Raw genomic sequence first — 15,469 nt, forward strand, 5'->3', positions numbered from 1 at the left:
GGGTTTGCCAGCTTTCCGTTAAGAAATCTGGGTTTCTGAACCAGATAAGGATACGTCAAGGGACACTATTGCTTTCTCTTGCTGCCTCAGCTCATCATCCGGTCTGCAGTTCTGTCTCTTTTTGGCTGTGCATTTCCCCTCTAACCCATCAGTCTTCTCTGTCTTTTTTTTTTTTTTTTGTTCTCATCTACTTGTCTGTCCTCTTTTCCCCAGACATACGCCTCCACTCATCTGTTTTCCCCAACTCCCTTTCCTCTTAGGTTCCTATCATTTCCGCTACTTCTTTTTTTGTCCTTTCTTTATCTCTGTTCCCTGCCATTTTCCTTCAAGTATTCTTTCCTCTTATTCAGCACTCCTTTCTTGTTTCATTCCTTTCTCTGTTCTCCTTTTCCTAATAATTTCCATGATTTATCCTTCCTCTTTTGTTTCATATCCCGTTTAATCTTCTGCTTTCCTTTCATTTATCCTGCTTTTTTAATAACTGAATTTCCTCCATATTTTCCTCTTTTTTCTCTTGTTGCACATGCACCTCTTTCTTATTTCCTTAAGTTTTATTTTTTACCTCTTTGTTTTCTCAGATTTTCATTCCATTATCCTCTTCTTTCCTGTCTTTTTCCACTACTTTTCTGTCTTTTCCTTTCATTTCCTTCTGCTTTTATTTGTCTTCTTCATCTCACCCCTTTCCAGTATTCTCCTCTTCTTTTCTATTTTTTCTTTCTTTTGTTCTCTTTATATCTATCCACATCTTCCTCTCTATTTTTTTCTTCCTTCTGCCACGTTGCTCCCTCTCTTCCCCTTCCCACCTGTCAGTTTTTTCTGGTTCAATCCTAATCCATTTTCTTACTCTTCTTTCCATTTTGTCTGTTCTCCCCTGCTTGCAGCCCCCATCGCCATCTTTTATTTCTGTTTTTTCATCTTCTCCACTTCTACCATTCTGTTGTCATTAATTCTCTCATTCTGCTCCTTTTCTCTCCCTTGCCTTGCGTTTCCTCCCCTCTCTCTTCTCCCTCACATTTCATCGACAAAATGTATTTTTCTGACAACCTCTCTCTCTTTTTTACATTTTTTTTTGTTGCAATCTCTTAGACACAGGAGTCTTGTACTCCTTCTGCTGTCAGGGTTATACCGATGCTTTTATCATTATGTGGGATCACAGTGGTGAATGATGGCCCTACTTGATGTGGAACATGGAACATTTGACATGACATTTTTTTTCTTCCAGTCAACTCGCGTACCACACACTGACCAGTTCTTAGCATCATATATAGTATATGTGGGTTTTTCTCTAGTTTATTTCTTTAATAAAGGCCGCTGCATTGTTACATTGTGTGTACAATTATTAGGCAAGTGAGTGTCAGGTGATGTGTATTTGTGTAATGAGGGAGTATGTGACCTAAGTTATTATGGCCAAATGCCCATAATTATTAGGCATCTTCATTTCCTCAGGCAGAATGGACCAAAAAAGAGATTTAACTGACTCTGAAATGTCAAAAACTGTTACGGTTTCACACCATGATACGAAGTTCTTCACTAGATTCCTGTACTCCTGTTTTGTCCATCCCTGATACACCCCACAATTGCAGTGCCATCTGAGACCTTTTGCATATGACTTGACTCTGTGTTGTACTTGGAAGTCTGATGTGTACAGAGTGAATAGGACAGGGGAGAGTGACAGTGATGCTGACGATAGTCCCGGACGTGCAGTTCCCCAACCTGACATACTGAGGTCTCCCAGTGAGATAGTCCACTATCCAGCAGGTGAGGTGTGAGTCCACGCCCATCTCCATTAGCTTGAACCTCAGTAACAGGGGCTGGATGGTGTTGAATGCGCTGGAGAAGTCAAAAAACATGATCCTCACAGCAGCATTCCCCCTGTCCAAATGTGAGTACAGTGTTAGCGCTCAGAGTCATGGCCAAGGTAAGGAAGGCTGAAACCCAACCACCACTGAACAAGACACATAAGTTGAAACGTCAAGACTTTTTCAAAGGTTTTATTGACTGATGAGATCAGAGTAACTCTTTATGGACAACATGGATGGGCCTGTGGCTGGAAGAGGCACAGAGCTCCACCTGGCCTACTGGTATGGGCTGGTATAATCAAAGATGAGCTAGTTGGACTTTTTCGAGTTGAAGATGGACTCAAAATTAACTCCCAAACCCAGTTTTTAGAGGACACTTTCTTCAAGCAGTGGTTCAGGAAAAAGTCTGCAACTTTTAAGAACACCATGATTTTTATGCAGGGCAATGCTCCATTGCATGCATCAAAGCACTCCACTGCGTGGCTAGCCAGTAAAGGCCCTAAGCATGAAAGAATAATGACATGGCCCCCTTCCTCACCTGACATAAACCCTATTGTGAGCTTGAGGGCCCTTCTCAAGCGTGAGATTTACGGTGAAGGAAATCACTACACCGCTCTCAACAGTGTCTGGGAGGCTGGGGTTGCTGCTGCACAAAAAGTTGATCAGATCAAGAAACTGACAGGTGACTGAAAGGCTTATGTCTGTTATTGAAAAGAATGGTGGCCAGAAATGGTCACTGATTTTCTTTTTAAATGTCGTGAATTTTGAGTTGGTTGTTTATTCTCACTTTAACAAGCAAAAAAACAAGTGAGATGAGTACATTTTAATTTTTCATTTGGTTGCGCAATATTTCTGCACACTAATAGTTGCCCAATAATTGTGCACACATAGATATTCTCCTAAGAAAGCCAAAACCTCACTTTTACTTTCTAAAATATGCAGGTTTGAGGTTTATTAACATTTTGGGATGACCGAGAGCACTGCAGTTCTTAAATATTAAAATGAATCCTTCAAATTAAAACATACAATTTGCCTAATAAGTGTGCACACATTGGAATTTGTTAAAAAGAAAAAAAGAAAAAAAAGGAAAATCTGCACTGAATGATTTGTTGGTTTGTAACATAATGAGACTCAAATAAAAAAAATTTTGTTTTAAGTGCAGGGGAAGCAGTTATGCAAATGTTTTCACTTAAAGTGGCACTCCTTAGTAGTGGCATAATGAAAGTGGATCACACGCATACTTCACCAACTGTGCAGTTCCCCTCAGCTTTACAGAGTATTTTCTTTTTGTCTGGGAATGTTACTGTCTTCTGACATTCTCACTGCTCAGCATTTCCAGATACAGCAGGCAGCAGCTAATGAAGGCAGAAAAAAATTTGCAATAATTTTGCAACTACAGATTTGGAAATGTCTAGGACACTGAATATTGAACTCGTATTCATCAGATGAGGAATAAATCTGGACCAACCTGGTAGTCAATGCATTGTTCGTAAGTAATGTCCTAACAACTGCAAATCCAGGACTAAACAGTACAAATGAATTATTTAGAACAGATTTTTTAAACGAGTTTCCTCTGTGTTTGTATGTTGCACACATGGTTGAAGATCTGCACAAGCAAATAATGGCTTGCTGTGGTGCGTTTACGGTTGTACATGATTGCACTGTTCAGCAGCTGTTAGTGGCATCTAACAACACGTGAACCGAGGCCAGGAAGCACACTGTTGCTCGAATCACAAGCAATTTGCCTTGGATGCACATTTCGGGAGAGCTGAAGAATGGTCGCAGTATATCATGTCTAAACTGAAGGAAGCTTCTAACTATGCACCAGGGATGCTTTTATTACACAGTACATCTTTATCCCATTAATATGAATGTGTTAATGTTCAGTATTAAATCAATAAGCAACATTATACAATGGTAATGGGGTAAGAGGTAGAATATTTACTCATGAAATATGTTACATTGAGGAAATAAAATGCATTACCACCAGTACCTTTTCAAACTTTACTCAAATATGGTACTTATGTAAGCATTCTTAGCTGCTGTCTGCCACTAAAGAATTTAAACCACGCTGGATGAGAAAAATATTCATGCAGAGTGATTCAGAACTTGACAAAGGGCCTGAGGTAGAAGCAGTTTTATACGATGTATTTTTTATTTATTTATTTTTTTTCTCCAGTGTGGCCTTTAATATAATTCTAGCTGCTCTCAGTATCAAAGCTGTTAGCATTTTGTGTATGGCTGTCAGGTAGAATCTGTGTCTGCTTTGTAACGGCTGTGTCAACAAGAACGGCTGGGAAACTGGTTTCCACATGGATCCATTTCTTCTCACAGAATCTCTCCCCACCCCGTGGCATCACCGAGCAGGAATGTTAATGGGAAAAGAGTGTTCGTCTTCTTCCAGGCTTGTTCATGTGAGGTGACCTTGATGGGTCGTGCCATCCACATCCTCTTGATGTGGGGGATGGCTGAGCTGAGCTTCTGTGTAAATCTACGCTATACCCGTTTGGGAACTGCTTCGTCTGAATACAAAGAGGGTTTGTACGTCACTGTTTTGCTAGAACAGCACATGATAGATTAATCAGCACGAAGAGCTCAACAGTTATTTTGTCAGAAGTTATTTGCTTTCCAAAGGTCACCTTACATGCTGATTTGTTTTGTCACTGATTAACACTTCTGTATCCATGGAGGTGATTTTAGACTTGTCTTCGGGAGTCTTTCTAGTCTAGAAGACCAAGAACTGTTAACCAAGAACTGATTTGAATCCAAACCTTATGCATATCTAGAAACCATGGCTGACATCTATTTTTTCTTTAAATAGAAGAAGTAACAAATCAGTGTTTCCTCCAGGGTGTGGGCGATGCTGCTCTGATTATTTATCACAAGGCAAACACACAGTGACGTGCAATTGTGGAGGTGAATCAGGCAGATCCAGGCCTATCTTGTCGCTTTATCAGTTCAGGTAACCCTAGACGGCAGTTTTAATTTACTGCTGCGCTCATTAAATATGGAGCTTTGGCCGTCTGACGTAGCACCCCGGCTTATGTATTCCACAGTAAATGCAATATGCTGCAGAAGTCCTCTCTCATTTACTTTGCGCTGAGGTAATTCTTTACAAACAGATGAAGTGCCACATTGTCTGCTAATCACAAGGATGACAGTTTAGCAGCTACTGATGTTCACATGCTGAATCACATGTTTTTCCAGATGGCTAGGCCAGCACCTGAGTCACTCACTGCTTTGAATGCGTGAGTATAGGTGAATAGTCACAGGAAGGATGTCAGGTTGGAGGAAGGGAGTACAATCCACTGGATGTGGGCACTGGAATTCCATCTGTGGTTAGTTTTAGGTAACAAAAACATTTTGGTTAGGAAACATTGTGGTTTCAACAAGCCATGCTGTACTGGGGGCTTTTTCTGTGTTAAACTAGAACACATCTTTCCCGCATATGATGTCTTAAAGCAGTTTTATGTGGAAATATTTGCCAAATTGTCCATAACACATAAATGAAAGTGCAAAGGATAAGGGAACTAATAGGATTAAGTCAATGTCCATGAAGTCTATGTAATCCTATTCAATAAATCATGGGGACTTACCTCCGGATGTGTTTTATTGTAGAGGTTAGGTTACAAATACACATGATTGATCCATTGTATTTTACATCCACCAGGACAAATCCACCAGGGTTGAAACACCTGAGGCAAGCCTATTTAACTGAAGTCATTAGCTGAGTGACTGGTTCACGTGGTATCGAGGGAGCCACACCTACATACTACAATAAAATGAAGCTTAAGTTTAAAAGCCTTATTCTTTACTTCTGCATGCTGTTGACATGTTTTTCTCTGTTCCAGCTGAATTCAGATTTATTTTTGTGACTGCGGTAGAATGACAAAACCTTCTTTATTAGGCATCCATCAACCTTAAATCATAACGCAATACATTCCAGGTGGCTCCAGTGTTGACAGTGACTGTATTGCTTGTAACGAGATGCCATTGACCAGGTAAGCAACAGTCAAATTGATCTCTGGAAGATGGGGACAGAAAAATCTCTGAGTCCTGTCATGAGACAAGACTGAGAGCCAAGGGAGGCATTTGGAGCAGATATAACAGCTCTCCTAATCTCACTGCTATTTAAATTAAATCAACTTTGGACTTAATACCTATTTCTGGAAAGTCTGGAAGGGAGGGATCAGTGGAATGAGGGTCTAGGATTGAAGAAGAGGGTTATTTTGGGCAAAAGAGTTGTCAAATGCGCTTAAAGTAAAATAATATGAATTTTAAATAACAAAAAAAAAAGAAACAAAATGTCCCAACCATGAGATGCTGACACTAAATAATGAGGTTCCTTCTGACATCTCCTAACAACTGATGTCCAGTGAGATGGAGAATAACCTTGAAAAAAAATCTTGTGCTGTACAACTTATCTACAAAATTTCTGTATTATCATGTTATAATCTTAAGATCATCACCAGTGCCAACTGAGGAATCAGTAGGTAAAGCGGGTTGTCCATGAACCAGAGGGTTAGTGGTTCGATCCCCGGAGTGTGCCACATGCTGAAGTGTCCTTGAGCAAGACACTGAACCCCCAGTTGCTCCCAGTGTGTGGCACTGGTGTGTGAATGTGTGTGTGCTTGTGTCAGCGAAGGGTAGATGCGTCTGTGACTATAAAGCGCTTTGAGTACCAATAGGTAGAAAGGCACTATATAAAAACAAGACCATTTACCATTTACCAAAATGTTGCTCAGCCTTCTTCTTGTCTAGTCTGTGAGCCATGGCTGGCTATGTTGTGTGATTCTGGAAACTCTCAGATCAAGTGAGGAGAGGTTAATTCATTGCGATTCGTCCATTAGAGATGAATGATGGTGAAAGCATATATTACTATTGGTTTACAGGCAAAAACATGTCATGTCCTTTCCAAGACCTCTGTTAAGTCATTCTGCGGTTATCATTAACTTTTAACTATGACATAATACTTTGTTCCCAGTTGCATAAGCTGATTTAAGGAGCCCTGACCTTCTATCCAGCAAGATATCAGTACAGTTTGTCCAGACCAACCTTCTCTTTAGTCCTGTCATCAAGACAAAAACTCAGCTTGCTCCCAAGATCTGGATCCAAATGCATTTTTTTTACTGTCAAGGATAAACCGTTTCATATTTTACGTACGCTCCAATATCAATCCAGTTTCTGCACAGATTGTAGAGCAAAATCACTCACCCAAGTAGGCAAAGCCTTTTGATTTTAATGACATCCATGACCTTTCCTCAAGACACATCTTTGAATCCACACTACTGGTAAAGATCTGCTGTTACAGTCATTAGCAGGGTACTACCAAATGTAGTGACTCTGAACATTTGATAGTGTGTTTTTACTTTGTTTTGGGATTTTCTGAAGAGAATGACAACATTTGTGACAAAACCAGGATTAGACTCATACATTGTTTCATCTTTGTTTTTTTTCAAGTGTCACTATAAATCTACGTTGGATCCATAGTCTGACCTTAGGCCCTTGGTAAAAGGGCACACTGCCTTGATGGGAGAGGGCTCTACTTAAACTACACAGATGTGATGCGACCAGGCTGTGCTTATAAGGTGGCACAATCTAAAAATACACTCTGCAGCACTGCCTCCAGAGACTGTAGGAGTGCGTACGGCCTGGCATGGCCCGACGTCTGGATCCAGTTGAGCTGATGGCATCTGACAACTGTACACGCTGCTGGTCATGCTACTTGCCGTGATAACCTGCTCTCATGTAGAGGGGGAGGGGGCATCAGTCAAGTAGTGTTTTAGGGCTTTGTCATGTTGAGTGCTAAGGCTGTAAAATGGCACGTTTTTGTGGTTTATTCGAAATTTGATATAAAGTTGTTGAATTTTGAGCAGAGAGCCTTGCTTTCTTGTGGTGTAGCGAGAAAGAACCAGAGTGTTATTTTATTAAACAGTGAAACCTAAGTGACAAACAAGGAATAAATAAAGCGGCATGACTGCAGTTTTGCCAGTAAGAGCTCACTTCGATGTTTTTTCATTTGTTTTTGCAGCTCGCTAAATCTTCTGTCCTGATATTTGAACAGCAAATTATTAATAATGTGATATGGATAGCTGCACAAGAATTGCACGATTCAGCGAAAATGTCTCCAGTAGCTGGACCTTCCCTCGAGGTAGAGAGGCTTTTGGTCGATTACAGTGCTGGAAATGCATTTGTGCTGTGATTTATGTTTTATACCGCTGAAAGGATGAGTGCAGTAATTGATTAGTCGGGCAAATAAATGATATGACAAGATTAATACGGTAAATCATTAAATACTTGACATTTGCTCATTACAGCTTCTGTGGTTCCTGTTAGTGGTTTTGCTTATGTCGACAGCCAGTGTAATCATTTTTATTATTTAACAAAAATGGTTGTTTTAGTATGATTTATACATATCATTTGTTCAGTTGCTTCAGGTTAGGACATTGGGAGTGAAGAATTTAGTATGAAGTGGAGGCATCCTGGCCTGGCGTTAATTTCTGGCACCTTCAAATGGCTGTAGTAGGCTGAAAACTTGGTTTAAGGGTTTAGGTTTGTTAGAGTTAGAAGAAGTTAGGACCGGACATGGGTTCATGTTGGGGTTGGTGGTAACCACTTATGGTAGATCATTAGAAGTCTACCTGCTGTTGGACACTAGTGGAGAAAGGACCTTCAGTGGACCATGAGTGTCTTAAAAATATATACTGCAATAATCCATTCAATGGCAATAGAAATATTTTAGTCTTGATCAAAGTGATGCACTTTAGGAGATACATAAAATCTGCACTGGTCACTGCACAAACCCCAAATTCCTTTTTGCTGACCATTTTATGTTGTTTCTTCTTATCAATGCCCAATTTAGGGCTTTGTCCAGCAGAAGTGAAAACCATTAACGCATGTTCATGTGTGTAGCTGGTTGGCTGTTTCTGGTGTTTGCCTGTCAGTTTATTCAACTGCCAGTTTCCATTAAATCAGACTTGCAGTGTTGCCACCGGATCCTGGTGGAGACACGGAGAGCTCACACCGGAGATGGCACAGGTGTCCCACACGCTACCTTGACTGAACAAGAAGTGACTGGAGTCTTATGCTTCATTGCCTCGACCTCTCCTTGAGCAATATCCAGCAGATTGCACTGTTGGAGCACGTACACTTACGGCCACGCACACTTTGTAATGCATGTATGCACATTGAATCAGCTGCATGGCCAGGGAGTTCGAGGGACAGAAAAAAAAAGAACACTGTTCTTCTGTCACAGTTGCAGATTAAAAAATAAATAAATTAATGAAAGAAAATGAAATCAAGGGCATGCATTTGTAAAAAAAAAAATAATATATATATATATATATATAGATCGATATATCTATCTATCTATCTATATATATCTATATGTATATATAGATATATATACATAATATGTATATGTATATATATATATATATATATATGCCAGTGGGATGAACCAAATTGTAAATTAAATTAGAAAGTATACTATCAGAAAAACATACATATGCTGAAATTAGCATAGCGCACAGATGGCTATACCATGCAGAATGTGTAGGCATGCATAACAAAATCTGTTACTCACACATGTCCATAATGTCATGATCTGATTTGCATATTTGCATTACCACTTGATGACTTCATTTGAACAGCAGATCACCACATGTACATGTATTTTATATACATGTATGTATTTTATATAGCTTATCTGATGCATGTTTGCCTCTGAGCTTGTGAATTTAATGCTAGGTTGAACCATATAGCATTCAGCGTGCACAAAGCTACGCACGGTGATTATCGAGAAAATCCCAAAGACAGAAAAAAAGAAAATCTGGTTTAAATCAAGCACAACAATGGAAGCAATACGGATGTTTGATAACAGAACAAACAGTGTTAACTCCATCATTTTGTGGTGGGGATGTGCATTTTAATTGTTGAGTCAGTTGTACATTTATGGTTTGACTGTGAGGACTAATGGGACCAATTTGGACAAAGTCTGTGTCAGGGTGGTTCAGTTGTTTTTGTCATCCTTGGACTTAGCTGTTATGTCTATTTGTACATATGCCTATAAGTACATACAAAACAATAGAGTAAAATGTATTGTATGTGTACACATAGTAGTTGGGTTGGCTGTGTTCTTATCAGAATATAAGACTGGTAAGACGCCATTTGGATCATTATGGGGCACGTTTCAACTGATACAAAGTAAAAAAATACCTTTGGATGTGATTAGATAGTGCTACAGCCAGACATGTTTTAGGATTGGATTTGCCCGGCAGATCTTTGCAGGGGCATAATCAGTTTCCTAGAAAGCTATTGTAGACACACAAAAATTTGGTGGGCATGGGACGTCTGGCTGATTCTGATTCTAAAGCAACAGTGCGTACAGTTCTTTATTTACAGTCATTTTTGCTTCTGTTCCCGTTATCAGTCACATTACAGTTATATTAAATGCTATTGGAACCACTGAAACCATAACTAAGTAGTAGTTCTTGTACTCTACACTACTAGTACACTGCCATACAATAATACTACTGTGACAAGTCTTTTTATGTCGTCCTTCAGGCTGAGGCGACGTTTTGGTACAGGAAGAATTTCTGTTGTTGCAGATTTTTGTCACTTCTAACCATAACCTACCTTTTGGCCCATGTCTAGTCTCTGTACTTAGAAGTTACCAGAGTCAGACACACAAGTCTCCATTTCTTTTTGGGGTACAATGGAGTTTGTGCTTAAAGAATAAAATGATGAAATGCCCAAAACAACCAAACAGACAGGTCTGTACTCTACAGCCTTACAGTCCTAATTCCACTCCTTCCCTGTCTTCTATTTTTGCATACATGGTGGCCTGATGCAGCAGTTTTACCCTCCTTTGCCTGAATACAATACTCTTAAGTCTTTCCTGTGCGACATTTCCAAAATAATTAAATATCCCTTTACAGAGGAGTGCTAATGGATAAACGCACACAGCCTGTAGTGCACAAAGCTGAATAAACAACTTTGTGGAGTGATATCATATCAAATGTTTCCTCAAGAAATGAAATGTCAATCTTCTTCTGTTTGAAAAATGAACTGAGGCGATGCTGTTTACTTTTTGCTCCGCTAAATGTATTTTTCACTTCCCGTGTGGAACCTAGACTCCACTCTTCCATGTCTCTTCCTAAAGTGTTCCCACATTTTATGCTTCTCCTGTGCTTCTTTGCAAAGGCGATGGATGTGAGTTGGCGCGCTCGGGAAGGTGGTCCTTTCTTTCCAATGAAGGCCCATGAATTAGCAAAATCCCTCACCGTGCAGATAGAAGGGCCCAGCAGAATAAAGGCAGGAGGCCAGAGGGACAGTACTGAGGGCAATGAACCACCTGAAAATGGAACTTCCAAAAAGCAGTGAGGGGCTGTAAAAAGAAAGCCATCTGACAGTGCTGAATGGAACTGCATGAGATGCCAACACCACACAAGGCTGCATTTTCACATGCTCCGTGCAAAGCTTGAATAATGACAGTCATTTTAATATTCCACATTCAGTGACTTTCAGGCCTTTTCCAAGAGAGTAAGGGATGATGAACAGCTGAACAGATTTAGGACTGGACCTGGTTCAGTGCATTCAAATCAAATCCTTCTAAAATTGGCACTCCAAATTCCGCTACACATTAGCCAAAATAGACACGTTGTACAATTTTTCAGCCCTCAAGAGGTAACTGTTCGTGCTTGGATTGCACTGAGATGTCTAACGGGCTTGGTGGTCTGTAATTTGTTCAATAGAAGGATTCCAAAAGAACGAGAGAGAAAACAGATGTAACATCAGTGAGTTTAGCTTCCGCTCAATACGAAGGTTTGGGAATGAATTTTAAGCGGTTTAAGTATCTTTGATGTCGAGGATTGACTGCTTGCTGTGCAGCCACAATGTGAGATTTAGTCTGAAACTACGCTTTTTTTTTTTTTTTCTCCTGTAAATTGCCCATCAGTCCCAAATATTTTTAGATGCTGTCTGGAGTCATGTGAGTTACTCCCAACAGTGGAAAACTAATTTGGGTGAAAATGTCAGCTTGACACGGCTCATCAGAAGCGCTGAGCGTGCAGTCACCGCAGCTGTATGTTTTGCTGAGTCGGTGCAACTGATCATAATATCCTCCAAGTCCCTCAGCTGGGTCATCCACGGTGTGAACCTGCTGTTCACAATTACATTTCATTGTGAAAAGCTTTGATAAGGTTGAGCAGGGAATTGTTTAACCTTGTGAAGACAAAGTTAAGGCTAAAGGTACTGGATTAAGAAGAATTCAGTCATTTTTAAAGAGCTCAGCTTTTACTTTAATCTAGGATATCAAAAAAATTGGATCTGAGTTTAAATAAAGTGTGGCCCTTTGATAAAATTATAGAACTAGTGAAACTGGATGTATCATGTCACTTCAGTGGCTTTTGCTTATTGTCATTGTAACTATAATTGTATTATTTATCTGCAAAGGGTTTCTTACATCCACTTAAAACATAACATTTATGTAAAATTACATTGCTTAGCTTTCGTATGTCTATATGCATATTAACAAAGTGCTTACAACTTGAAAGTACACTGGAAAGCAGTCCTGCCTTGCCAGCCATTCGTATATGCTTGAGAGAGTCTTCATTTCATCAAAGATTTTCTGTGAAACACAACAGATGAGGACACAAATTCAAGTCCCAGGCCCCGAACAGCCACCAGGAAATAAACAAAGGTCACTATAATAATCCCACTACTGACTTTATTGTTTGAGTCCCCAGATATTTGCTGTTGAGATGCTTGTGCATGGCGGTCGTGCTGCTGTGGTAGGCCGTTTCATTTGTACACCGTGTCCATTTTATCAGCAATTGGTTTAAAGGATTCCCTCACTTTTGACGATTAAAGTCTCATTTTCAGCAGTCCATGCAACCATGGTGACCTTTTCCACACATAGTGACCCAATCAGTTGCATCCATCTGTCATTTCAGCCCTTGCTGTGACAGTTACAGACATTGAGAAAAGAAGACATCAGTCATTGAAATGTGCAGAAGTCTATGAGGAAAATTAGTAGCAACAACATTTTCTTTCAAGATCTAATCTGTTTGTGTGTAGCATTCTCAAATGAGACCCAGAAATTCGCCTGTATAATATATCATTATGGTCTTGTGACACACTTTCCAGTGGTGTGTAAGGATTTATTCCTCGCCCTTGTTAGTAGTGCCTGCCGTTTAACGTGAAGGTCAATTTCCTGTATGTGTGGCCAAAGCAGCAGTAGCAGCAGAGACTACTGTGTCAGCCCTGCTTAGCTCTCCCCTGTATGCTCCGCTTGGCAGCAATGGACTGCATTGTCCACAGCTATGTTGGGAGCAAGTGCTTTCTATCCTTTTTTTTGCAGGGATACCCTTGCACTTGGATGTCCTATTTCTTCTGTGTGTGCCTTAGGGGAGATGCACATGAGTAGTGAGCGTTCCCTGACCTCCAGATTTAGCCCAGGATTTATACACTGCTAAGCTTAGCCAGAATCACACCACCCAGTCCAGGCTTGCCGCACTTCAGAGCTATCACTTTAAAGAGTGGTGCAGCTCGTTGACTCCACTTCTAGAAGGAAAGCGTTGCATCCTAGACGGAGTATCTGCGAGTCCGAGCATGTTGCAGCTGTGGCGTTTATGATGCAGCGACAAAAGAGAATAACACCAGTCCGGTGCAGTAAGACATCACGCACCGTGTCTATGCTACGCCACAAACACAGGCAGGAAAGGACACGCTGCTTAAACCAAGATGAAAATGTGCAGTACCGCGCTGACAGCAAAGAGAATTTACTGCTTGCAAATCAAAAAGATTATTTTATTATGCCTCACATGAATGGGAATGAGGCGACCCCCCTCTCTCGTTCTCTCCTCCTGCCTCCATCAGTTACATATTCAAAGAAGTGCAGCACAGCACAATATTCTGCCAATACAGAACTCCAATTATTTCTCACTGTTGGCTTGAGATATTACACACACACACACATGCACACACAAACATAAAAAATGATTCAAACCATATATGACTGCTGAAATACAGCATGTGTTGGGTTTCAAATGACTCATGTGTTTTCTGGAACCAAAAAGGAACAGAAAAGAAGATATCTGAAACCATGTTACTGTGTTGCTTGTCAGAAATTCCTTCACATTCCCAAAGTTAAATGATCATTCACATTAGATGTATTACTCTGCAGCCATTCTACAATCAGAATACAGTACAACACTGATAAACCTGCTTTCTGGCAGGCAGGTCTGTTTATTACGCCGTGACTGTCAATCAGACAACATACACCAACCTACGGCTTCATTAATTACATTTCACTGCAATTAGCTCTTCGTTTATCCAGTTTTAATTACCCATGAAATTATGGATCATTTCTGTTTGGAGGTGGCATCTCATCTGCCACTGAATTGTGGTGTCTTCCTGAATATATATTTTCTCATTATGATTAGGAAACCTGCATATAAGATCAAGGAGTAGGTCTGCTGCTGTGATGCTGCTCCTCCAGTAGCTAAAAAAATTGTGTGAGGTTGTGTGCGTGTGTGCCTAGAGTTTGTGAAGGACAAGACCAAGGGCGGAAGGAGGGGCTGTGTGTCTGTGCAGCAGTGTTTCTGTTATTACACACTGTGGGAGGAAGATCTGTGTTTTTGTCTTAGCCACTCACACACACATACACGCAGTAGTGATCGGCACGGATTACAGCTCACTACAAATAGCATTTTTGTAAAAAAATGCTTTGAAGTAGCAGCATGAGACCCCCACTGGTGAAACACACTTGTTCAGGCTTTGTTTATTGTGTGATTTTCTCAACTGAATAATGGTGTGTAGCTTGAATGCAATTAAATGTCATCTTTATGCACATAAAACAATATTAAAGTTCTGTGAAAGATCGGTGAAAATCTGTAGAAAAACAACCGTACCCGGCCAAAGATCTGTCAATGTAACAAATTGTGGATCCTACTTTCAAGTCTAGGAGTATAACCGAAATCATATAGGAGGGTTCCCGACTCTTCATAAATATTCTATGAAAGAAGAGTTGTTCTGGGAAGGCTTTGTTCCAGTATGTTTATTAACCCTGACCCTAACACTAAAACCGCCAGTGGGTACAATTTAACCGCATCTGTTTTTTGACTGTATGTAACTTTGCTTCAACAGAACATAGAAACAAACACAAACAAATATTGAAGAAAAAGTCCCCCAGTCTTTGACATTTCCTCTGTTGGACAGAACTACTCATTGTTCCAAATTGTTTTAAGGGAACACACAGGAAGAGAACAGGGGTATTTATTAATGCCAAGTACGTGAACATCAGACTTGTGTACTTGGTGGTACTTGACAAAGTACAAACTCCGGAGGACGGGAGGATGCAGGGCATTCATTCTGTAATTGGAACAGCAGTGTACTATATAATGCCCGCAAAATGTAATCTAGGATAATTGATTGTACATACAAGTCCCTTCCCGAGGCATCCACAATAAAACAGATGGGGTGAGTGCACAACTGGGTATTCAGACTGTAATTGCTCAGATGCGTACTTTGAATTTGAAGAGTACAAGGGCAGAGACTGGTGATGTTTCAAAAGTCCACAAGAACACGAGGTCAGACGAGAATGGATATTGATAAATGTCCTAGGCTAGCAGTGATGTGGTAACAAGAGGCCGTGGAATGTTAACAAA

General features: G+C 40.3%; 1 protein-coding gene across 1 annotated transcript in view; it reads left to right on the forward strand.

The window, feature by feature from the left end:
* Positions 1-15,469, forward strand: part of zmat4a (zinc finger, matrin-type 4a) — a gene marked incomplete at its 5' end in the record, with an annotated part of 99,660 nt that overhangs the window by 48,759 nt on the left and 35,432 nt on the right.

The sequence above is a fragment of the Chelon labrosus genome, assembly GCF_963514085.1.
Source record: "Chelon labrosus genome assembly, chromosome: 9".
Taxonomy (NCBI): Eukaryota; Metazoa; Chordata; class Actinopteri; order Mugiliformes; family Mugilidae; genus Chelon; species Chelon labrosus.